Raw genomic sequence first — 24261 nt, 5'->3', positions numbered from 1 at the left:
AGCACAGAGCCACAGATTTGCTGTTGTCCTGGAGAGCTTGCAGAGCACTGGGGAAAGGCAGGCAGAGAATTCCCTGCTAGCACCTTCTCTGTGCCTGTTCACATTGCTTCGCAGAATCGCTTTTGTGCAGAAAACAGTAACACTTGTTCAGAACGAAAGAAAGCACAGAGCCCCAGATTTTATGTTGTCCTGGAGAGCTTGCAGAGCACTGGGGAAAGGCAGGCAGAGAATTCCCTGCTAGCACCTTCTCTGTGCCTGTTCACATTGCTTGGCAGAATCGCTTTTGTGCAGAAAACAGTCACACTTGTTCAGAACGAAAGAAAGCACAGAGCCCCAGATTTGCTGTTGTCCTGGAGAGCTTGCAGAGCACTGGGGAAAGGCAGGCAGAGAATTCCCTGCTAGCACCTTCTCTGTGCCTGGGAAGCAGAAGTGTTCACATTGCTTGGCAGAATCGCTTTTGTGCAGAAAACAGTAACACTTGTTCAGAACGAAAGAAAGCACAGAGCCCCAGATTTTATGTTGTCCTGGAGAGCTTGCAGAGCACTGGGGAAAGGCAGGCAGAGAATTCCCTGCTAGCACCTTCTCTGTGCCTTTTCACATTGCTTGGCAGAATCGCTTTTGTGCAGAAAACACTAACACTTGTTCAGAAGGAAAGAAAGCACAGAGCCCCAGATTTGCTGTTGTCCTGGAGAGCTTGCAGAGCACTGGGGAAAGGCAGGCAGAGAATTCCCTGCTAGCACCTTCTCTGTGCCTGGGAAGCAGAAGTGTTCACATTGCTTCGCAGAATCGCTTTTGTGCAGAAAACAGTAACACTTGTTCAGAACGAAAGAAAGCACAGAGCCCCAGATTTGCTGTTGTCCTGGAGAGCTTGCAGAGCACTGGGGAAAGGCAGGCAGAGAATTCCCTGCTAGCACCTTCTCTGTGCCTGGGAAGCAGAAGTGTTCACATTGCTTCGCAGAATCGCTTTTGTGCAGAAAACACTAACACTAGTTCAGAACGAAAGAAAGCACAGAGCCCCAGATTTGATGTTGTCCTGGAGAGCTTGCAGAGCACTGGGGAAAGGCAGGCAGAGAATTCCCTGCTAGCACCTTCTCTGTGCCTGTTCACATTGCTTCGCAGAATCGCTTTTGTGCAGAAAACAGTAACACTTGTTCAGAACGAAAGAAAGCACAGAGCCCCAGATTTTATGTTGTCCTGGAGAGCTTGCAGAGCACTGGGGAAAGGCAGGCAGAGAATTCCCTGCTAGCACCTTCTCTGTGCCTGTTCACATTGCTTCGCAGAATCGCTTTTGTGCAGAAAACAGTAACACTTGTTCAGAACGAAAGAAAGCACAGAGCCCCAGATTTGCTGTTGTCCTGGAGAGCTTGCAGAGCACTGGGGAAAGGCAGGCAGAGAATTCCCTGCTAGCACCTTCTCTGTGCCTGTTCACATTGCTTCGCAGAATCGCTTTTGTGCAGAAAACACTAACACTTGTTCAGAACGAAAGAAAGCACAGAGCCACACATTCTATGTTGTCCTGGAGAGCTTGCAGAGCACTGGGGAAAGGCAGGCAGAGAATTCCCTGCTAGCACCTTCTCTGTGCCTGTTCACATTGCTTCGCAGAATCGCTTTTGTGCAGAAAACACTAACACTTGTTCAGAAGGAAAGAAAGCACAGAGCCCCAGATTTTATGTTGTCCTGGAGAGCTTGCAGAGCACTGGGGAAAGGCAGGCAGAGAATTCCCTGCTAGCACCTTCTCTGTGCCTGGGAAGCAGAAGTGTTCACATTGCTTCGCAGAATCGCTTTTGTGCAGAAAACAGTCACACTTGTTCAGAACGAAAGAAAGCACAGAGCCCCAGATTCTATGTTGTCCTGGAGAGCTTGCAGAGCACTGGGGAAAGGCAGGCAGAGAATTCCCTGCTAGCACATTCTCTGTGCCTGGGAAGCAGAAGTGTTCACATTGCTTCGCAGAATCGCTTTTGTGCAGAAAACAGTAACACTTGTTCAGAACGAAAGAAAGCACAGAGCCCCAGATTTTATGTTGTCCTGGAGAGCTTGCAGAGCACTGGGGAAAGGCAGGCAGAGAATTCCCTGCTAGCACCTTCTCTGTGCCTGTTCACATTGCTTCGCAGAATCGCTTTTGTGCAGAAAACACTAACACTTGTTCAGAACGAAAGAAAGCACAGAGCCACAGATTTGCTGTTGTCCTGGAGAGCTTGCAGAGCACTGGGGAAAGGCAGGCAGAGAATTCCCTGCTAGCACCTTCTCTGTGCCTGTTCACATTGCTTCGCAGAATCGCTTTTGTGCAGAAAACACTAACACTTGTTCAGAACGAAAGAAAGCACAGAGCCCCAGATTTTATGTTGTCCTGGAGAGCTTGCAGAGCACTGGGGAAAGGCAGGCAGAGAATTCCCTGCTAGCACCTTCTCTGTGCCTGTTCACATTGCTTGGCAGAATCGCTTTTGTGCAGAAAACAGTCACACTTGTTCAGAACGAAAGAAAGCACAGAGCCCCAGATTTGCTGTTGTCCTGGAGAGCTTGCAGAGCACTGGGGAAAGGCAGGCAGAGAATTCCCTGCTAGCACCTTCTCTGTGCCTGGGAAGCAGAAGTGTTCACATTGCTTGGCAGAATCGCTTTTGTGCAGAAAACAGTAACACTTGTTCAGAACGAAAGAAAGCACAGAGCCCCAGATTTTATGTTGTCCTGGAGAGCTTGCAGAGCACTGGGGAAAGGCAGGCAGAGAATTCCCTGCTAGCACCTTCTCTGTGCCTTTTCACATTGCTTGGCAGAATCGCTTTTGTGCAGAAAACACTAACACTTGTTCAGAAGGAAAGAAAGCACAGAGCCCCAGATTTGCTGTTGTCCTGGAGAGCTTGCAGAGCACTGGGGAAAGGCAGGCAGAGAATTCCCTGCTAGCACCTTCTCTGTGCCTGTTCACATTGCTTCGCAGAATCGCTTTTGTGCAGAAAACAGTAACACTTGTTCAGAACGAAAGAAAGCACAGAGCCCCAGATTTGCTGTTGTCCTGGAGAGCTTGCAGAGCACTGGGGAAAGGCAGGCAGAGAATTCCCTGCTAGCACCTTCTCTGTGCCTGGGAAGCAGAAGTGTTCACATTGCTTCGCAGAATCGCTTTTGTGCAGAAAACAGTAACACTTGTTCAGAACGAAAGAAAGCACAGAGCCCCAGATTCTATGTTGTCCTGGAGAGCTTGCAGAGCACTGGGGAAAGGCAGGCAGAGAATTCCCTGCTAGCACCTTCTCTGTGCCTGTTCACATTGCTTCGCAGAATCGCTTTTGTGCAGAAAACAGTAACACTTGTTCAGAACGAAAGAAAGCACAGAGCCCCAGATTTTATGTTGTCCTGGAGAGCTTGCAGAGCACTGGGGAAAGGCAGGCAGAGAATTCCCTGCTAGCACCTTCTCTGTGCCTGTTCACATTGCTTCGCAGAATCGCTTTTGTGCAGAAAACAGTAACACTTGTTCAGAACGAAAGAAAGCACAGAGCCCCAGATTTGCTGTTGTCCTGGAGAGCTTGCAGAGCACTGGGGAAAGGCAGGCAGAGAATTCCCTGCTAGCACCTTCTCTGTGCCTGTTCACATTGCTTCGCAGAATCGCTTTTGTGCAGAAAACACTAACACTAGTTCAGAACGAAAGAAAGCACAGAGCCACACATTCTATGTTGTCCTGGAGAGCTTGCAGAGCACTGGGGAAAGGCAGGCAGAGAATTCCCTGCTAGCACCTTCTCTGTGCCTGTTCACATTGCTTCGCAGAATCGCTTTTGTGCAGAAAACACTAACACTTGTTCAGAAGGAAAGAAAGCACAGAGCCCCAGATTTTATGTTGTCCTGGAGAGCTTGCAGAGCACTGGGGAAAGGCAGGCAGAGAATTCCCTGCTAGCACCTTCTCTGTGCCTGGGAAGCAGAAGTGTTCACATTGCTTCGCAGAATCGCTTTTGTGCAGAAAACGCTAACACTTGTTCAGAACGAAAGAAAGCACAGAGCCCCAGATTCTATGTTGTCCTGGAGAGCTTGCAGAGCACTGGGGAAAGGCAGGCAGAGAATTCCCTGCTAGCACCTTCTCTGTGCCTGTTCACATTGCTTCGCAGAATCGCTTTTGTGCAGAAAACAGTAACACTTGTTCAGAACGAAAGAAAGCACAGAGCCCCAGATTTGCTGTTGTGCTGGAGAGCTTGCAGAGCACTGGGGAAAGGCAGGCAGAGAATTCCCTGCTAGCACCTTCTCTGTGCCTGGGAAGCAGAAGTGTTCACATTGCTTCGCAGAATCGCTTTTGTGCAGAAAACAGTCACACTTGTTCAGAACGAAAGAAAGCACAGAGCCCCAGATTCTATGTTGTCCTGGAGAGCTTGCAGAGCACTGGGGAAAGGCAGGCAGAGAATTCCGTGCTAGCACATTCTCTGTGCCTGGGAAGCAGAAGTGTTCACATTGCTTCGCAGAATCGCTTTTGTGCAGAAAACAGTAACACTTGTTCAGAACGAAAGAAAGCACAGAGCCCCAGATTCTATGTTGTCCTGGAGAGCTTGCAGAGCACTGGGGAAAGGCAGGCAGAGAATTCCCTGCTAGCACCTTCTCTGTGCCTGGGAAGCAGAAGTGTTCACATTGCTTGGCAGAATCGCTTTTGTGCAGAAAACAGTCACACTTGTTCAGAACGAAAGAAAGCACAGAGCCACACATTCTATGTTGTCCTGGAGAGCTTGCAGAGCACTGGGGAAAGGCAGGCAGAGAATTCCCTGCTAGCACCTTCTCTGTGCCTGTTCACATTGCTTCTCAGAATCGCTTTTGTGCAGAAAACAGTCACACTTGTTCAGAACGAAAGAAAGCACAGAGCCCCAGATTCTATGTTGTCCTGGAGAGCTTGCAGAGCACTGGGGAAAGGCAGGCAGAGAATTCCCTGCTAGCACATTCTCTGTGCCTGGGAAGCAGAAGTGTTCACATTGCTTGGCAGAATCGCTTTTGTGCAGAAAACAGTAACACTTGTTCAGAACGAAAGAAAGCACAGAGCCCCAGATTTGCTGTTGTGCTGGAGAGCTTGCAGAGCACTGGGGAAAGGCAGGCAGAGAATTCCCTGCTAGCACCTTCTCTGTGCCTGGGAAGCAGAAGTGTTCACATTGCTTCGCAGAATCGCTTTTGTGCAGAAAACACTAACACTTGTACAGAACGAAAGAAAGCACAGAGCCCCAGATTTGATGTTGTCCTGCAGAGCTTGCAGAGCACTGGGGAAAGGCAGGCAGAGAGTTCCCTGCTAGCACCTTCTCTGTGCCTGTTCACATTGCTTCGCAGAATCGCTTTTGTGCAGAAAACAGTAACACTTGTTCAGAACGAAAGAAAGCACAGAGCCCCAGATTTTATGTTGTCCTGGAGAGCTTGCAGAGCACTGGGGAAAGGCAGGCAGAGAATTCCCTGCTAGCACCTTCTCTGTGCCTGTTCACATTGCTTCGCAGAATCGCTTTTGTGCAGAAAACAGTAACACTTGTTCAGAACGAAAGAAAGCACAGAGCCCCAGATTTGCTGTTGTCCTGGAGAGCTTGCAGAGCACTGGGGAAAGGCAGGCAGAGAATTCCCTGCTAGAACCTTCTCTGTGCCTGGGAAGCAGAAGTGTTCACATTGCTTCGCAGAATCGCTTTTGTGCAGAAAACAGTAACACTTGTTCAGAACGAAAGAAAGCACAGAGCCCCAGATTTGCTGTTGTCCTGGAGAGCTTGCAGAGCACTGGGGAAAGGCAGGCAGAGAATTCCCTGCTAGCACCTTCTCTGTGCCTGGGAAGCAGAAGTGTTCACATTGCTTGGCAGAATCGCTTTTGTGAAGAAAACAGTAACACTTGTTCAGAACGAAAGAAAGCACAGAGCCCCAGATTTTATGTTGTCCTGGAGAGCTTGCAGAGCACTGGGGAAAGGCAGGCAGAGAATTCCCTGCTAGCACCTTCTCTGTGCCTGTTCACATTGCTTCGCAGAATCGCTTTTGTGCAGAAAACACTAACACTTGTTCAGAACGAAAGAAAGCACAGAGCCACAGATTTGCTGTTGTCCTGGAGAGCTTGCAGAGCACTGGGGAAAGGCAGGCAGAGAATTCCCTGCTAGCACCTTCTCTGTGCCTGTTCACATTGCTTCGCAGAATCGCTTTTGTGCAGAAAACACTAACACTTGTTCAGAACGAAAGAAAGCACAGAGCCCCAGATTTTATGTTGTCCTGGAGAGCTTGCAGAGCACTGGGGAAAGGCAGGCAGAGAATTCCCTGCTAGCACCTTCTCTGTGCCTGTTCACATTGCTTGGCAGAATCGCTTTTGTGCAGAAAACAGTCACACTTGTTCAGAACGAAAGAAAGCACAGAGCCCCAGATTTGCTGTTGTCCTGGAGAGCTTGCAGAGCACTGGGGAAAGGCAGGCAGAGAATTCCCTGCTAGCACCTTCTCTGTGCCTGGGAAGCAGAAGTGTTCACATTGCTTGGCAGAATCGCTTTTGTGCAGAAAACAGTAACACTTGTTCAGAACGAAAGAAAGCACAGAGCCCCAGATTTTATGTTGTCCTGGAGAGCTTGCAGAGCACTGGGGAAAGGCAGGCAGAGAATTCCCTGCTAGCACCTTCTCTGTGCCTTTTCACATTGCTTGGCAGAATCGCTTTTGTGCAGAAAACACTAACACTTGTTCAGAAGGAAAGAAAGCACAGAGCCCCAGATTTGCTGTTGTCCTGGAGAGCTTGCAGAGCACTGGGGAAAGGCAGGCAGAGAATTCCCTGCTAGCACCTTCTCTGTGCCTGTTCACATTGCTTCGCAGAATCGCTTTTGTGCAGAAAACAGTAACACTTGTTCAGAACGAAAGAAAGCACAGAGCCCCAGATTTGCTGTTGTCCTGGAGAGCTTGCAGAGCACTGGGGAAAGGCAGGCAGAGAATTCCCTGCTAGCACCTTCTCTGTGCCTGGGAAGCAGAAGTGTTCACATTGCTTCGCAGAATCGCTTTTGTGCAGAAAACAGTAACACTTGTTCAGAACGAAAGAAAGCACAGAGCCCCAGATTTGATGTTGTCCTGGAGAGCTTGCAGAGCACTGGGGAAAGGCAGGCAGAGAATTCCCTGCTAGCACCTTCTCTGTGCCTGTTCACATTGCTTCGCAGAATCGCTTTTGTGCAGAAAACAGTAACACTTGTTCAGAACGAAAGAAAGCACAGAGCCCCAGATTTTATGTTGTCCTGGAGAGCTTGCAGAGCACTGGGGAAAGGCAGGCAGAGAATTCCCTGCTAGCACCTTCTCTGTGCCTGTTCACATTGCTTCGCAGAATCGCTTTTGTGCAGAAAACACTAACACTTGTTCAGAAGGAAAGAAAGCACAGAGCCCCAGATTCTATGTTGTCCTGGAGAGCTTGCAGAGCACTGGGGAAAGGCAGGCAGAGAATTCCCTGCTAGCACCTTCTCTGTGCCTGGGAAGCAGAAGTGTTCACATTGCTTGGCAGAATCGCTTTTGTGCAGAAAACAGTCACACTTGTTCAGAACGAAAGAAAGCACAGAGCCACACATTCTATGTTGTCCTGGAGAGCTTGCAGAGCACTGGGGAAAGGCAGGCAGAGAATTCCCTGCTAGCACCTTCTCTGTGCCTGTTCACATTGCTTCTCAGAATCGCTTTTGTGCAGAAAACAGTCACACTTGTTCAGAACGAAAGAAAGCACAGAGCCCCAGATTCTATGTTGTCCTGGAGAGCTTGCAGAGCACTGGGGAAAGGCAGGCAGAGAATTCCCTGCTAGCACATTCTCTGTGCCTGGGAAGCAGAAGTGTTCACATTGCTTGGCAGAATCGCTTTTGTGCAGAAAACACTAACACTTGTTCAGAACGAAAGAAAGCACAGAGCCCCAGATTTGCTGTTGTCCTGGAGAGCTTGCAGAGCACTGGGGAAAGGCAGGCAGAGAATTCCCTGCTAGCACCTTCTCTGTGACTGGGAAGCAGAAGTGTTCACATTGCTTCGCAGAATCGCTTTTGTGCAGAAAACAGTAACACTTGTTCAGAAGGAAAGAAAGCACAGAGCCCCAGATTCTATGTTGTCCTGGAGAGCTTGCAGAGCACTGGGGAAAGGCAGGCAGAGAATTCCCTGCTAGCACCTTCTCTGTGCCTGGGAAGCAGAAGTGTTCACATTGCTTGGCAGAATCGCTTTTGTGCAGAAAACGCTAACACTTGTTCAGAACGAAAGAAAGCACAGAGCCCCAGATTTGCTGTTGTCCTGGAGAGCTTGCAGAGCACTGGGGAAAGGCAGGCAGAGAATTCCCTGCTAGCACCTTCTCTGTGCCTGGGAAGCAGAAGTGTTCACATTGCTTCGCAGAATCGCTTTTGTGCAGAAAACACTAACACTTGTTCAGAACGAAAGAAAGCACAGAGCCCCAGATTTGATGTTGTCCTGGAGAGCTTGCAGAGCACTGGGGAAAGGCAGGCAGAGAGTTCCCTGCTAGCACCTTCTCTGTGCCTGTTCACATTGCTTCGCAGAATCGCTTTTGTGCAGAAAACAGTAACACTTGTTCAGAACGAAAGAAAGCACAGAGCCCCAGATTTTATGTTGTCCTGGAGAGCTTGCAGAGCACTGGGGAAAGGCAGGCAGAGAATTCCCTGCTAGCACCTTCTCTGTGCCTGTTCACATTGCTTCGCAGAATCGCTTTTGTGCAGAAAACAGTAACACTTGTTCAGAACGAAAGAAAGCACAGAGCCCCAGATTTGCTGTTGTCCTGGAGAGCTTGCAGAGCACTGGGGAAAGGCAGGCAGAGAATTCCCTGCTAGAACCTTCTCTGTGCCTGGGAAGCAGAAGTGTTCACATTGCTTCGCAGAATCGCTTTTGTGCAGAAAACAGTAACACTTGTTCAGAACGAAAGAAAGCACAGAGCCCCAGATTCTATGTTGTCCTGGAGAGCTTGCAGAGCACTGGGGAAAGGCAGGCAGAGAATTCCCTGCTAGCACCTTCTCTGTGCCTGGGAAGCAGAAGTGTTCACATTGCTTGGCAGAATCGCTTTTGTGAAGAAAACAGTAACACTTGTTCAGAACGAAAGAAAGCACAGAGCCCCAGATTTTATGTTGTCCTGGAGAGCTTGCAGAGCACTGGGGAAAGGCAGGCAGAGAATTCCCTGCTAGCACCTTCTCTGTGCCTGTTCACATTGCTTCGCAGAATCGCTTTTGTGCAGAAAACAGTAACACTTGTTCAGAACGAAAGAAAGCACAGAGCCCCAGATTTGCTGTTGTCCTGGAGAGCTTGCAGAGCACTGGGGAAAGGCAGGCAGAGAATTCCCTGCTAGCACCTTCTCTGTGCCTGTTCACATTGCTTCGCAGAATCGCTTTTGTGCAGAAAACAGTAACACTTGTTCAGAACGAAAGAAAGCACAGAGCCCCAGATTTTATGTTGTCCTGGAGAGCTTGCAGAGCACTGGGGAAAGGCAGGCAGAGAATTCCCTGCTAGCACCTTCTCTGTGCCTGTTCACATTGCTTGGCAGAATCGCTTTTGTGCAGAAAACAGTCACACTTGTTCAGAACGAAAGAAAGCACAGAGCCCCAGATTTGCTGTTGTCCTGGAGAGCTTGCAGAGCACTGGGGAAAGGCAGGCAGAGAATTCCCTGCTAGCACCTTCTCTGTGCCTGGGAAGCAGAAGTGTTCACATTGCTTGGCAGAATCGCTTTTGTGCAGAAAACAGTAACACTTGTTCAGAACGAAAGAAAGCACAGAGCCCCAGATTTTATGTTGTCCTGGAGAGCTTGCAGAGCACTGGGGAAAGGCAGGCAGAGAATTCCCTGCTAGCACCTTCTCTGTGCCTGTTCACATTGCTTCGCAGAATCGCTTTTGTGCAGAAAACAGTCACACTTGTTCAGAACGAAAGAAAGCACAGAGCCCCAGATTCTATGTTGTCCTGGAGAGCTTGCAGAGCACTGGGGAAAGGCAGGCAGAGAATTCCCTGCTAGCACCTTCTCTGTGCCTGGGAAGCAGAAGTGTTCACATTGCTTCGCAGAATCGCTTTTGTGCAGAAAACAGTCACACTTGTTCAGAACGAAAGAAAGCACAGAGCCCCAGATTCTATGTTGTCCTGGAGAGCTTGCAGAGCACTGGGGAAAGGCAGGCAGAGAATTCCCTGCTAGCACATTCTCTGTGCCTGGGAAGCAGAAGTGTTCACATTGCTTCGCAGAATCGCTTTTGTGCAGAAAACAGTAACACTTGTTCAGAACGAAAGAAAGCACAGAGCCCCAGATTTTATGTTGTCCTGGAGAGCTTGCAGAGCACTGGGGAAAGGCAGGCAGAGAATTCCCTGCTAGCACCTTCTCTGTGCCTGTTCACATTGCTTCGCAGAATCGCTTTTGTGCAGAAAACACTAACACTTGTTCAGAACGAAAGAAAGCACAGAGCCACAGATTTGCTGTTGTCCTGGAGAGCTTGCAGAGCACTGGGGAAAGGCAGGCAGAGAATTCCCTGCTAGCACCTTCTCTGTGCCTGTTCACATTGCTTCGCAGAATCGCTTTTGTGCAGAAAACAGTAACACTTGTTCAGAACGAAAGAAAGCACAGAGCCCCAGATTTTATGTTGTCCTGGAGAGCTTGCAGAGCACTGGGGAAAGGCAGGCAGAGAATTCCCTGCTAGCACCTTCTCTGTGCCTGTTCACATTGCTTGGCAGAATCGCTTTTGTGCAGAAAACAGTCACACTTGTTCAGAACGAAAGAAAGCACAGAGCCCCAGATTTGCTGTTGTCCTGGAGAGCTTGCAGAGCACTGGGGAAAGGCAGGCAGAGAATTCCCTGCTAGCACCTTCTCTGTGCCTGGGAAGCAGAAGTGTTCACATTGCTTGGCAGAATCGCTTTTGTGCAGAAAACAGTAACACTTGTTCAGAACGAAAGAAAGCACAGAGCCCCAGATTTTATGTTGTCCTGGAGAGCTTGCAGAGCACTGGGGAAAGGCAGGCAGAGAATTCCCTGCTAGCACCTTCTCTGTGCCTTTTCACATTGCTTGGCAGAATCGCTTTTGTGCAGAAAACACTAACACTTGTTCAGAAGGAAAGAAAGCACAGAGCCCCAGATTTGCTGTTGTCCTGGAGAGCTTGCAGAGCACTGGGGAAAGGCAGGCAGAGAATTCCCTGCTAGCACCTTCTCTGTGCCTGGGAAGCAGAAGTGTTCACATTGCTTCGCAGAATCGCTTTTGTGCAGAAAACAGTAACACTTGTTCAGAACGAAAGAAAGCACAGAGCCCCAGATTTGCTGTTGTCCTGGAGAGCTTGCAGAGCACTGGGGAAAGGCAGGCAGAGAATTCCCTGCTAGCACCTTCTCTGTGCCTGGGAAGCAGAAGTGTTCACATTGCTTCGCAGAATCGCTTTTGTGCAGAAAACAGTAACACTTGTTCAGAACGAAAGAAAGCACAGAGCCCCAGATTTGATGTTGTCCTGGAGAGCTTGCAGAGCACTGGGGAAAGGCAGGCAGAGAATTCCCTGCTAGCACCTTCTCTGTGCCTGTTCACATTGCTTCGCAGAATCGCTTTTGTGCAGAAAACAGTAACACTTGTTCAGAACGAAAGAAAGCACAGAGCCCCAGATTTTATGTTGTCCTGGAGAGCTTGCAGAGCACTGGGGAAAGGCAGGCAGAGAATTCCCTGCTAGCACCTTCTCTGTGCCTGTTCACATTGCTTCGCAGAATCGCTTTTGTGCAGAAAACAGTAACACTTGTTCAGAACGAAAGAAAGCACAGAGCCCCAGATTTGCTGTTGTCCTGGAGAGCTTGCAGAGCACTGGGGAAAGGCAGGCAGAGAATTCCCTGCTAGCACCTTCTCTGTGCCTGTTCACATTGCTTCGCAGAATCGCTTTTGTGCAGAAAACACTAACACTAGTTCAGAACGAAAGAAAGCACAGAGCCACACATTCTATGTTGTCCTGGAGAGCTTGCAGAGCACTGGGGAAAGGCAGGCAGAGAATTCCCTGCTAGCACCTTCTCTGTGCCTGTTCACATTGCTTCGCAGAATCGCTTTTGTGCAGAAAACACTAACACTTGTTCAGAAGGAAAGAAAGCACAGAGCCCCAGATTTTATGTTGTCCTGGAGAGCTTGCAGAGCACTGGGGAAAGGCAGGCAGAGAATTCCCTGCTAGCACCTTCTCTGTGCCTGGGAAGCAGAAGTGTTCACATTGCTTCGCAGAATCGCTTTTGTGCAGAAAACAGTCACACTTGTTCAGAACGAAAGAAAGCACAGAGCCCCAGATTCTATGTTGTCCTGGAGAGCTTGCAGAGCACTGGGGAAAGGCAGGCAGAGAATTCCCTGCTAGCACATTCTCTGTGCCTGGGAAGCAGAAGTGTTCACATTGCTTCGCAGAATCGCTTTTGTGCAGAAAACAGTAACACTTGTTCAGAACGAAAGAAAGCACAGAGCCCCAGATTTTATGTTGTCCTGGAGAGCTTGCAGAGCACTGGGGAAAGGCAGGCAGAGAATTCCCTGCTAGCACCTTCTCTGTGCCTGTTCACATTGCTTCGCAGAATCGCTTTTGTGCAGAAAACACTAACACTTGTTCAGAACGAAAGAAAGCACAGAGCCACAGATTTGCTGTTGTCCTGGAGAGCTTGCAGAGCACTGGGGAAAGGCAGGCAGAGAATTCCCTGCTAGCACCTTCTCTGTGCCTGTTCACATTGCTTCGCAGAATCGCTTTTGTGCAGAAAACACTAACACTTGTTCAGAACGAAAGAAAGCACAGAGCCCCAGATTTTATGTTGTCCTGGAGAGCTTGCAGAGCACTGGGGAAAGGCAGGCAGAGAATTCCCTGCTAGCACCTTCTCTGTGCCTGTTCACATTGCTTGGCAGAATCGCTTTTGTGCAGAAAACAGTCACACTTGTTCAGAACGAAAGAAAGCACAGAGCCCCAGATTTGCTGTTGTCCTGGAGAGCTTGCAGAGCACTGGGGAAAGGCAGGCAGAGAATTCCCTGCTAGCACCTTCTCTGTGCCTGGGAAGCAGAAGTGTTCACATTGCTTGGCAGAATCGCTTTTGTGCAGAAAACAGTAACACTTGTTCAGAACGAAAGAAAGCACAGAGCCCCAGATTTTATGTTGTCCTGGAGAGCTTGCAGAGCACTGGGGAAAGGCAGGCAGAGAATTCCCTGCTAGCACCTTCTCTGTGCCTTTTCACATTGCTTGGCAGAATCGCTTTTGTGCAGAAAACACTAACACTTGTTCAGAAGGAAAGAAAGCACAGAGCCCCAGATTTGCTGTTGTCCTGGAGAGCTTGCAGAGCACTGGGGAAAGGCAGGCAGAGAATTCCCTGCTAGCACCTTCTCTGTGCCTGTTCACATTGCTTCGCAGAATCGCTTTTGTGCAGAAAACAGTAACACTTGTTCAGAACGAAAGAAAGCACAGAGCCCCAGATTTGCTGTTGTCCTGGAGAGCTTGCAGAGCACTGGGGAAAGGCAGGCAGAGAATTCCCTGCTAGCACCTTCTCTGTGCCTGGGAAGCAGAAGTGTTCACATTGCTTCGCAGAATCGCTTTTGTGCAGAAAACAGTAACACTTGTTCAGAACGAAAGAAAGCACAGAGCCCCAGATTTGATGTTGTCCTGGAGAGCTTGCAGAGCACTGGGGAAAGGCAGGCAGAGAATTCCCTGCTAGCACCTTCTCTGTGCCTGTTCACATTGCTTCGCAGAATCGCTTTTGTGCAGAAAACAGTAACACTTGTTCAGAACGAAAGAAAGCACAGAGCCCCAGATTTTATGTTGTCCTGGAGAGCTTGCAGAGCACTGGGGAAAGGCAGGCAGAGAATTCCCTGCTAGCACCTTCTCTGTGCCTGTTCACATTGCTTGGCAGAATCGCTTTTGTGCAGAAAACAGTAACACTTGTTCAGAACGAAAGAAAGCACAGAGCCCCAGATTTGCTGTTGTCCTGGAGAGCTTGCAGAGCACTGGGGAAAGGCAGGCAGAGAATTCCCTGCTAGCACCTTCTCTGTGCCTGTTCACATTGCTTCGCAGAATCGCTTTTGTGCAGAAAACACTAACACTAGTTCAGAACGAAAGAAAGCACAGAGCCACACATTCTATGTTGTCCTGGAGAGCTTGCAGAGCACTGGGGAAAGGCAGGCAGAGAATTCCCTGCTAGCACCTTCTCTGTGCCTGTTCACATTGCTTCGCAGAATCGCTTTTGTGCAGAAAACACTAACACTTGTTCAGAAGGAAAGAAAGCACAGAGCCCCAGATTTTATGTTGTCCTGGAGAGCTTGCAGAGCACTGGGGAAAGGCAGGCAGAGAATTCCCTGCTAGCACCTTCTCTGTGCCTGGGAAGCAGAAGTGTTCACATTGCTTCGCAGAATCGCTTTTGTGCAGAAAACGCTAACACTTGTTCAGAACGAAAGAAAGCACAGAGCCCCAGATTCTATGTTGTCCTGGAGAGCTTGCAGAGCACTGGGGAAAGGCAGGCAGAGAATTCCCTGCTAGCACCTTCTCTGTGCCTGTTCACATTGCTTCGCAGAATCGCTTTTGTGCAGAAAACAGTAACACTTGTTCAGAACGAAAGAAAGCACAGAGCCCCAGATTTGCTGTTGTCCTGGAGAGCTTGCAGAGCACTGGGGAAAGGCAGGCAGAGAATTCCCTGCTAGCACCTTCTCTGTGCCTGGGAAGCAGAAGTGTTCACACTGCTTCGCAGAATCGCTTTTGTGCAGAAAACAGTAACACTTGTTCAGAACGAAAGAAAGCACAGAGCCCCAGATTTGATGTTGTCCTGGAGAGCTTGCAGAGCACTGGGGAAAGGCAGGCAGAGAATTCCCTGCTAGCACATTCTCTGTGCCTGGGAAGCAGAAGTGTTCACATTGCTTCGCAGAATCGCTTTTGTGCAGAAAACAGTCACACTTGTTCAGAACGAAAGAAAGCACAGAGCCCCAGATTCTATGTTGTCCTGGAGAGCTTGCAGAGCACTGGGGAAAGGCAGGCAGAGAATTCCCTGCTAGCACCTTCTCTGTGCCTGGGAAGCAGAAGTGTTCATATTGCTTCGCAGAATCGCTTTTGTGCAGAAAACACTAACACTTGTTCAGAACGAAAGAAAGCACAGAGCCCCAGATTTTATGTTGTCCTGGAGAGCTTGCAGAGCACTGGGGAAAGGCAGGCAGAGAATTCCCTACTAGCACCTTCTCTGTGCCTGGGAAGCAGAAGTGTTCACATTGCTTCGATGAATCGCTTTTGTGCAGAAAACAGTAACACTTGTTCAGAACGAAAGAAAGCACAGAGCCCCAGATTTGATGTTGTCCTGGAGAGCTTGCAGAGCACTGGGGAAAGGCAGGCAGAGAATTCCCTGCTAGCACCTTCTCTGTGCCTGTTCACATTGCTTCGCAGAATCGCTTTTGTGCAGAAAACAGTAACACCTGTTCAGAACGAAAGAAAGCACAGAGCCCCAGATTCTATGTTGTCCTGGAGAGCTTGCAGAGCACTGGGGAAAGGCAGGCAGAGAATTCCCTGCTAGCACATTCTCTGTACCTGGGAAGCAGAAGTGTTCACATTGCTTGGCAGAATCGCTTTTGTGCAGAAAACAGTCACACTTGTTCAGAACGAAAGAAAGCACAGAGCCCCAGATTTTATGTTGTCCTGGAGAGCTTGCAGAGCACTGGGGAAAGGCAGGCAGAGAATTCCCTGCTAGCACCTTCTCTGTGCCTGGGAAGCAGAAGTGTTCACATTGCTTGGCAGAATCGCTTTTGTGCAGAAAACAGTAACACTTGTTCAGAACGAAAGAAAGCACAGAGCCCCAGATTTTATGTTGTCCTGGAGAGCTTGCAGAGCACTGGGGAAAGGCAGGCAGAGAATTCCCTGCTAGCACCTTCTCTGTGCCTGGGAAGCAGAAGTGTTCACATTGCTTCGCAGAATCGCTTTTGTGCAGAAAACAGTCACACTTGTTCAGAACGAAAGAAAGCACAGAGCCCCAGATTCTATGTTGTCCTGGAGAGCTTGCAGAGCACTGGGGAAAGGCAGGCAGAGAATTCCCTGCTAGCACCTTCTCTGTGCCTGGGAAGCAGAAGTGTTCACATTGCTTCGCAGAATCGCTTTTGTGCAGAAAACAGTCACACTTGTTCAGAACGAAAGAAAGCACAGAGCCCCAGATTCTATGTTGTCCTGGAGAGCTTGCAGAGCACTGGGGAAAGGCAGGCAGAGAATTCCCTGCTAGCACCTTCTCTGTGCCTGGGAAGCAGAAGTGTTCACATTGCTTCGCAGAATCGCTTTTGTGCAGAAAACACTAACACTTGTTCAGAACGAAAGAAAGCACAGAGCCCCAGATTTGCTGTTGTCCTGGAGAGCTTGCAGAGCACTGGGGAAAGGCAGGCAGAGAATTCCCTGCTAGCACCTTCTCTGTGCCTGGGAAGCAGAAGTGTTCACATTGCTTCGCAGAATCGCTTTTGTGCAGAAAACACTAACACTTGTTCAGAACGAAAGAAAGCACAGAGCCCCAGATTCTATGTTGTCCTGGAGAGCTTGCAGAGCACTGGGGAAAGGCAGGCAGAGAATTCCCTGCTAGCACCTTCTCTGTGCCTGGGAAGCAGAAGTGTTCACATTGCTTCGCAGAATCGCTTTTGTGCAGAAAACGCTAACACTTGTTCAGAACGAAAGAAAGCACAGAGCCCCAGATTTGATGTTGTCCTGGAGAGCTTGCAGAGCACTGGGGAAAGGCAGGCAGAGAATTCCCTGCTAGCACCTTCTCTGTGCCTGTTCACATTGCTTCGCAGAATCGCTTTTGTGCAGAAAACAGTAACACTTGTTCAGAACGAAAGAAAGCACAGAGCCCCAGATTTGCTGTTGTCCTGGAGAGCTTGCAGAGCACTGGGGAAAGGCAGGCAGAGAATTCCCTGCTAGCACCTTCTCTGTGCCTGGGAAGCAGAAGTGTTCACATTGCTTCGCAGAATCGCTTTTGTGCAGAAAACAGTAACACTTGTTCAGAACGAAAGAAAGCACAGAGCCCCAGATTTGCTGTTGTCCTGGAGAGCTTGCAGAGCACTGGGGAAAGGCAGGCAGAGAATTCCCTGCTAGCACCTTCTCTGTGCCTGTTCACATTGCTTCGCAGAATCGCTTTTGTGCAGAAAACAGTAACACCTGTTCAGAACGAAAGAAAGCACAGAGCCCCAGATTCTATGTTGTCCTGGAGAGCTTGCAGAGCACTGGGGAAAGGCAGGCAGAGAATTCCCTGCTAGCACCTTCTCTGTGCCTGGGAAGCAGAAGTGTTCACATTGCTTCGCAGAATCGCTTTTGTGCAGAAAACAGTCACACTTGTTCAGAACGAAAGAAAGCACAGAGCCCCAGATTTGCTGTTGTGCTGGAGAGCTTGCAGAGCACTGGGGAAAGGCAGGCAGAGAATTCCCTGCTAGCACATTCTCTGTACCTGGGAAGCAGAAGTGTTCACATTGCTTGGCAGAATCGCTTTTGTGCAGAAAACACTAACACTTGTTCAGAACGAAAGAAAGCACAGAGCCCCAGATTTGCTGTTGTCCTGGAGAGCTTGCAGAGCACTGGGGAAAGGCAGGCAGAGAATTCCCTGCTAGCACCTTCTCTGTGCCTGGGAAGCAGAAGTGTTCACATTGCTTGGCAGAATCGCTTTTGTGCAGAAAACACTAACACTTGTTCAGAACGAAAGAAAGCACAGAGCCCCAGATTTGCTGTTGTGCTGGAGAGCTTGCAGAGCACTGGGGAAAGGCAGACAGAGAATTCCCTGCTAGCACCTTCTCTGTTCCTGGGAAGCAGAAGTGTTCACATTGCTTGGCAGAATCGCTTTTGTGCAGAAAACGCTAACACTTGTTCAGAACGAAAGAAAGCACAGAGCCCCAGATTCTATGTTGTCCTGGAGAACTTGCAGAGCACTGGCGAAAGGCAGGCAGAGAATTCCCTGCTAGCACCTTCTCTGTGCCTGGGAAGCAGAAGTGTTCACATTGCTTCGCAGAATCGCTTTTGTGCAGAAAACAGTCACACTTGTTCAGAACGAAAGAAAGCACAGAGCCCCAGATTTTATGTTGTCCTGGAGAGCTTGCAGAGCACTGGAGAAAGGCAGGCAGAGAATTCCCTGCTAGCACCTTCTCTGTGCCTGGGAAGCAGAAGTGTTCACATTGCTTCGCAGAATCGCTTTTGTGCAGAAAACACTAACACTTGTTCAGATAGAAAGAAAGCACAGAGCCCCAGATTTGCTGTTGTCCTGGAGAGCTTGCAGAGCACTGGGGAAAGGCAGGCAGAGAATTCCCTGCTAGCACCTTCTCTGTGCCTGTTCACATTACTTGGCAGAATCGCTTTTGTGCAGAAAACACTAACACTTGTTCAGAACGAAAGAAAGCACAGAGCCCCAGATTTGCTGTTGTCCTGGAGAGCTTGCAGAGCACTGGGGAAAGGCAGGCAGAGAATTCCCTGCTAGCACCTTCTCTGTGCCTGGGAAGCAGAAGTGTTCACATTGCTTCGCAGAATCGCTTTTGTGCAGAAAACGCTAACACTTGTTCAGAACGAAAGAAAGCACAGAGCCCCAGATTCTATGTTGTCCTGGAGAGCTTGCAGAGCACTGGGGAAAGGCAGGCAGAGAATTCCCTGCTAGCACCTTCTCTGTGCCTGGGAAGCAGAAGTGTTCACATTGCTTGGCAGAATCGCTTTTGTGCAGAAAACACTAACACTTGTTCAGAACGAAAGAAAGCACAGAGCCCCAGATTTGCTGTTGTGCTGGAGAGCTTGCAGAGCACTGGGGAAAGGCAGACAGAGAATTCCCTGCTAGCACCTTCTCTGTTCCTGGGAAGCAGAAGTGTTCACATTGCTTGGCAGAATCGCTTTTGTGCAGAAAACGCTAACACTTGTTCAGAACGAAAGAAAGCACAGAGCCCCAGATTCTATGTTGTCCTGGAGAACTTGCAGAGCACTGGCGAAAGGCAGGCAGAGAATTCCCTGCTAGCACCTTCTCTGTGCCTGGGAAGCAGAAGTGTTCACATTGCTTCGCAGAATCGCTTTTGTGCAGAAAACAGTAACACTTGTTCAGAACGAAAGAAAGCACAGAGCCCCAGATTTTATGTTGTCCTGGAGAGCTTGCAGAGCACTGGGGAAAGGCAGGCAGAGAGTTCCCTGCTAGCACCTTCTCTGTGCCTGGGAAGCAGAAGTGTTCACATTGCTTCGCAGAATCGCTTTTGTGCAGAAAACACTAACACTTGTTCAGATAGAAAGAAAGCACAGAGCCCCAGATTTGCTGTTGTCCTGGAGAGCTTGCAGAGCACTGGGGAAAGGCAGGCAGAGAATTCCCTGCTAGCACCTTCTCTGTGCCTGTTCACATTACTTGGCAGAATCGCTTTTGTGCAGAAAACACTAACACTTGTTCAGAACGAAAGAAAGCACAGAGCCCCAGATTTGCTGTTGTCCTGGAGAGCTTGCAGAGCACTGGGGAAAGGCAGGCAGAGAATTCCCTGCTAGCACCTTCTCTGTGCCTGGGAAGCAGAAGTGTTCACATTGCTTCGCAGAATCGCTTTTGTGCAGAAAACGCTAACACTTGTTCAGAACGAAAGAAAGCACAGAGCCCCAGATTTGCTGTTGTCCTGGAGAGCTTGCAGAGCACTGGGGAAAGGCAGGCAGAGAATTCCCTGCTAGCACCTTCTCTGTGCCTGGGAAGCAGAAGTGTTCACATTGCTTCGCAGAATCGCTTTTGTGCAGAAAACACTAACACTTGTTCAGAACGAAAGAAAGCACAGAGACCCAGATTTGCTCTTGTCCTGGAGAGCTTGCAGAGCACTGGGTAAAGGCAGGCAGAGAATTCCCTGCTAGCACCTTCTCTGTGCCTGGGAAGCAGAAGTGTTCATATTGCTTCGCAGAATCGCTTTTGTGCAGAAAACAGTAACACTTGTTCAGAACGAAAGAAAGCACAGAGCCCCAGATTCTATGTTGTCCTGGAGAGCTTGCAGAGCACTGCGGAAAGGCAGGCAGAGAATTCCCTGCTAGCACCTTCTCTGTGCCTGGGAAGCAGAAGTGTTCTCATTGCTTCGCAGAATCGCTTTTGTGCAGAAAACAGTCACACTTGTTCAGAACGAAAGAAAGCACAGAGCCCCAGATTCTATGTTGTCCTGGAGAGCTTGCAGAGCACTGGGTAAAGGCAGGCAGAGAATTCCCTGCTAGCACCTTCTCTGTGCCTGGGAAGCAGAAGTGTTCACATTGCTTCGCAGAATCGCTTTTGTGCAGAAAACAGTAACACTTGTTCAGAACGAAAGAAAGCACAGAGCCCCAGATTTGATGTTGTCCTGGAGAGCTTGCAGAGCACTGGGGAAAGGCAGGCAGAGAATTCCCTGCTGGCACCTTCTCTGTGCCTGGGAAGCAGAAGTGTTCACATTGCTTGGCAGAATCGCTTTTGTGCAGAAAACGCTAACACTTGTTCAGAACGAAAGAAAGCACAGAGCCCCAGATTTGCTGTTGTCCTGGAGAGCTTGCAGAGCACTGGGGAAAGGCAGGCAGAGAATTCCCTGCTAGCACCTTCTCTGTGCCTGTTCACATTGCTTCGCAGAATCGCTTTTGTGCAGAAAACAGTCACACTTGTTCAGAACGAAAGAAAGCACAGAGCCCCAGATTTGCTGTTGTCCTGGAGAGCTTGCAGAGCACTGGGGAAAGGCAGGCAGAGAATTCCCTGCTAGCACCTTCTCTGTGCCTGGGAAGCAGAAGTGTTCACATTGCTTCGCAGAATCGCTTTTGTGCAGAAAACACTAACACTTGTTCAGAACGAAAGAAAGCACAGAGCCCCAGATTCTATGTTGTCCTGGAGAGCTTGCAGAGCACTGGGGAAAGGCAGGCAGAGAATTCCCTGCTAGCACCTTTTCTGTGCCTGTTCACATTGCTTCGCAGAATCGCTTTTGTGCAGAAAACAGTAACACTTGTTCAGAACGAAAGAAAGCACAGAGCCCCAGATTTTATGTTGTCCTGGAGAGCTTGCAGAGCACTGGGGAAAGGCAGGCAGAGAGTTCCCTGCTAGCACCTTCTCTGTGCCTGGGAAGCAGAAGTGTTCACATTGCTTCGCAGAATCGCTTTTGTGCAGAAAACACTAACACTTGTTCAGATAGAAAGAAAGCACAGAGCCCCAGATTTGCTGTTGTCCTGGAGAGCTTGCAGAGCACTGGGGAAAGGCAGGCAGAGAATTCCCTGCTAGCACCTTCTCTGTGCCTGTTCACATTACTTGGCAGAATCGCTTTTGTGCAGAAAACACTAACACTTGTTCAGAACGAAAGAAAGCACAGAGCCCCAGATTTGCTGTTGTCCTGGAGAGCTTGCAGAGCACTGGGGAAAGGCAGGCAGAGAATTCCCTGCTAGCACCTTCTCTGTGCCTGGGAAGCAGAAGTGTTCACATTGCTTCGCAGAATCGCTTTTGTGCAGAAAACGCTAACACTTGTTCAGAACGAAAGAAAGCACAGAGCCCCAGATTTGCTGTTGTCCTGGAGAGCTTGCAGAGCACTGGGGAAAGGCAGGCAGAGAATTCCCTGCTAGCACCTTCTCTGTGCCTGGGAAGCAGAAGTGTTCACATTGCTTGGCAGAATCGCTTTTGTGCAGAAAACACTAACACTTGTTCAGAACGAAAGAAAGCACAGAGACCCAGATTTGCTCTTGTCCTGGAGAGCTTGCAGAGCACTGGGTAAAGGCAGGCAGAGAATTCCCTGCTAGCACCTTCTCTGTGCCTGGGAAGCAGAAGTGTTCATATTGCTTCGCAGAATCGCTTTTGTGCAGAAAACAGTAACACTTGTTCAGAACGAAAGAAAGCACAGAGCCCCAGATTCTATGTTGTCCTGGAGAGCTTGCAGAGCACTGCGGAAAGGCAGGCAGAGAATTCCCTGCTAGCACCTTCTCTGTGCCTGGGAAGCAGAAGTGTTCTCATTGCTTCGCAGAATCGCTTTTGTGCAGAAAACAGTCACACTTGTTCAGAACGAAAGAAAGCACAGAGCCCCAGATTCTATGTTGTCCTGGAGAGCTTGCAGAGCACTGGGTAAAGGCAGGCAGAGAATTCCCTGCTAGCACCTTCTCTGTGCCTGGGAAGCAGAAGTGTTCACATTGCTTCGCAGAATCGCTTTTGTGCAGAAAACAGTAACACTTGTTCAGAACGAAAGAAAGCACAGAGCCCCAGATTTGATGTTGTCCTGGAGAGCTTGCAGAGCACTGGGGAAAGGCAGGCAGAGAATTCCCTGCTGGCACCTTCTCTGTGCCTGGGAAGCAGAAGTGTTCACATTGCTTGGCAGAATCGCTTTTGTGCAGAAAACGCTAACACTTGTTCAGAACGAAAGAAAGCACAGAGCCCCAGATTTGCTGTTGTCCTGGAGAGCTTGCAGAGCACTGGGGAAAGGCAGGCAGAGAATTCCCTGCTAGCACCTTCTCTGTGCCTGTTCACATTGCTTCGCAGAATCGCTTTTGTGCAGAAAACAGTCACACTTGTTCAGAACGAAAGAAAGCACAGAGCCCCAGATTTGCTGTTGTCCTGGAGAGCTTGCAGAGCACTGGGGAAAGGCAGGCAGAGAATTCCCTGCTAGCACCTTCTCTGTGCCTGGGAAGCAGAAGTGTTCACATTGCTTCGCAGAATCGCTTTTGTGCAGAAAACACTAACACTTGTTCAGAACGAAAGAAAGCACAGAGCCCCAGATTCTATGTTGTCCTGGAGAGCTTGCAGAGCACTGGGGAAAGGCAGGCAGAGAATTCCCTGCTAGCACCTTTTCTGTGCCTGTTCACATTGCTTCGCAGAATCACTTTTGTGCAGAAAACACTAACACTTGTTCAGAACGAAAGAAAGCACAGAGCCCCAGATTCTATGTTGTCCTGGAGAGCTTGCAGAGCACTGGGGAAAGGCAGGCAGAGAATTCCCTGCTAGCACCTTCTCTGTGCCTGGGAAGCAGAAGTGTTCACATTGCTTGGCAGAATCGCTTTTGTGCAGAAAACGCTAACACTTGTTCAGAACGAAAGAAAGCACAGAGCCCCAGATTCTATGTTGTCCTGGAGAGCTTGCAGAGCACTGGGGAAAGGCAGGCAGAGAATTCCCTGCTAGCACCTTCTCTGTGCCTGTTCACATTGCTTCGCAGAATCGCTTTTGTGCAGAAAACAGTAACACTTGTTCAGAACGAAAGAAAGCACAGAGCCCCAGATTCTATGTTGTCCTGGAGAGCTTGCAGAGCACTGGGGAAAGGCAGGCAGAGAATTCCCTGCTAGCACCTTCTCTGTGCCTGGGAAGCAGAAGTGTTCACATTGCTTCGCAGAATCGCTTTTGTGCAGAAAACAGTCACACTTGTTCAGAACGAAAGAAAGCACAGAGCCCCAGATTCTATGTTGTCCTGGAGAGCTTGCAGAGCACTGGGGAAAGGCAGGCAGAGAATTCCCTGCTAGCACCTTCTCTGTGCCTGGGAAGCAGAAGTGTTCACATTGCTTCGCAGAATCGCTTTTGTGCAGAAAACAGTCACACTTGTTCAGAACGAAAGAAAGCACAGAGCCCCAGATTTGCTGTTGTGCTGGAGAGCTTGCAGAGCACTGGGGAAAGGCAGGCAGAGAATTCCCTGCTAGCACATTCTCTGTACCTGGGAAGCAGAAGTGTTCACATTGCTTGGCAGAATCGCTTTTGTGCAGAAAACACTAACACTTGTTCAGAACGAAAGAAAGCACAGAGCCCCAGATTCTATGTTGTCCTGGAGAGCTTGCAGAGCACTGGGGAAAGGCAGGCAGAGAATTCCCTGCTAGCACCTTCTCTGTGCCTGGGAAGCAGAAGTGTTCACATTGCTTGGCAGAATCGCTTTTGTGCAGAAAACACTAACACTTGTTCAGAACGAAAGAAAGCACAGAGCCCCAGATTTGCTGTTGTGCTGGAGAGCTTGCAGAGCACTGGGGAAAGGCAGGCAGAGAATTCCCTGCTAGCACCTTCTCTGTTCCTGGGAAGCAGAAGTGTTCACATTGCTTGGCAGAATCGCTTTTGTGCAGAAAACGCTAACACTTGTTCAGAACGAAAGAAAGCACAGAGCCCCAGATTCTATGTTGTCCTGGAGAACTTGCAGAGCACTGGCGAAAGGCAGGCAGAGAATTCCCTGCTAGCACCTTCTCTGTGCCTGGGAAGCAGAAGTGTTCACATTGCTTCGCAGAATCGCTTTTGTGCAGAAAACAGTAACACTTGTTCAGAACGAAAGAAAGCACAGAGCCCCAGATTTTATGTTGTCCTGGAGAGCTTGCAGAGCACTGGGGAAAGGCAGGCAGAGAGTTCCCTGCTAGCACCTTCTCTGTGCCTGGGAAGCAGAAGTGTTCACATTGCTTCGCAGAATCGCTTTTGTGCAGAAAACACTAACACTTGTTCAGATAGAAAGAAAGCACAGAGCCCCAGATTTGCTGT

This window comes from Strix aluco, chromosome 37 (assembly GCF_031877795.1).
Source record: "Strix aluco isolate bStrAlu1 chromosome 37, bStrAlu1.hap1, whole genome shotgun sequence".
NCBI classification, from domain to species: domain Eukaryota; kingdom Metazoa; phylum Chordata; class Aves; order Strigiformes; family Strigidae; genus Strix; species Strix aluco.
This window is presented reverse-complemented; position numbering follows the sequence as displayed.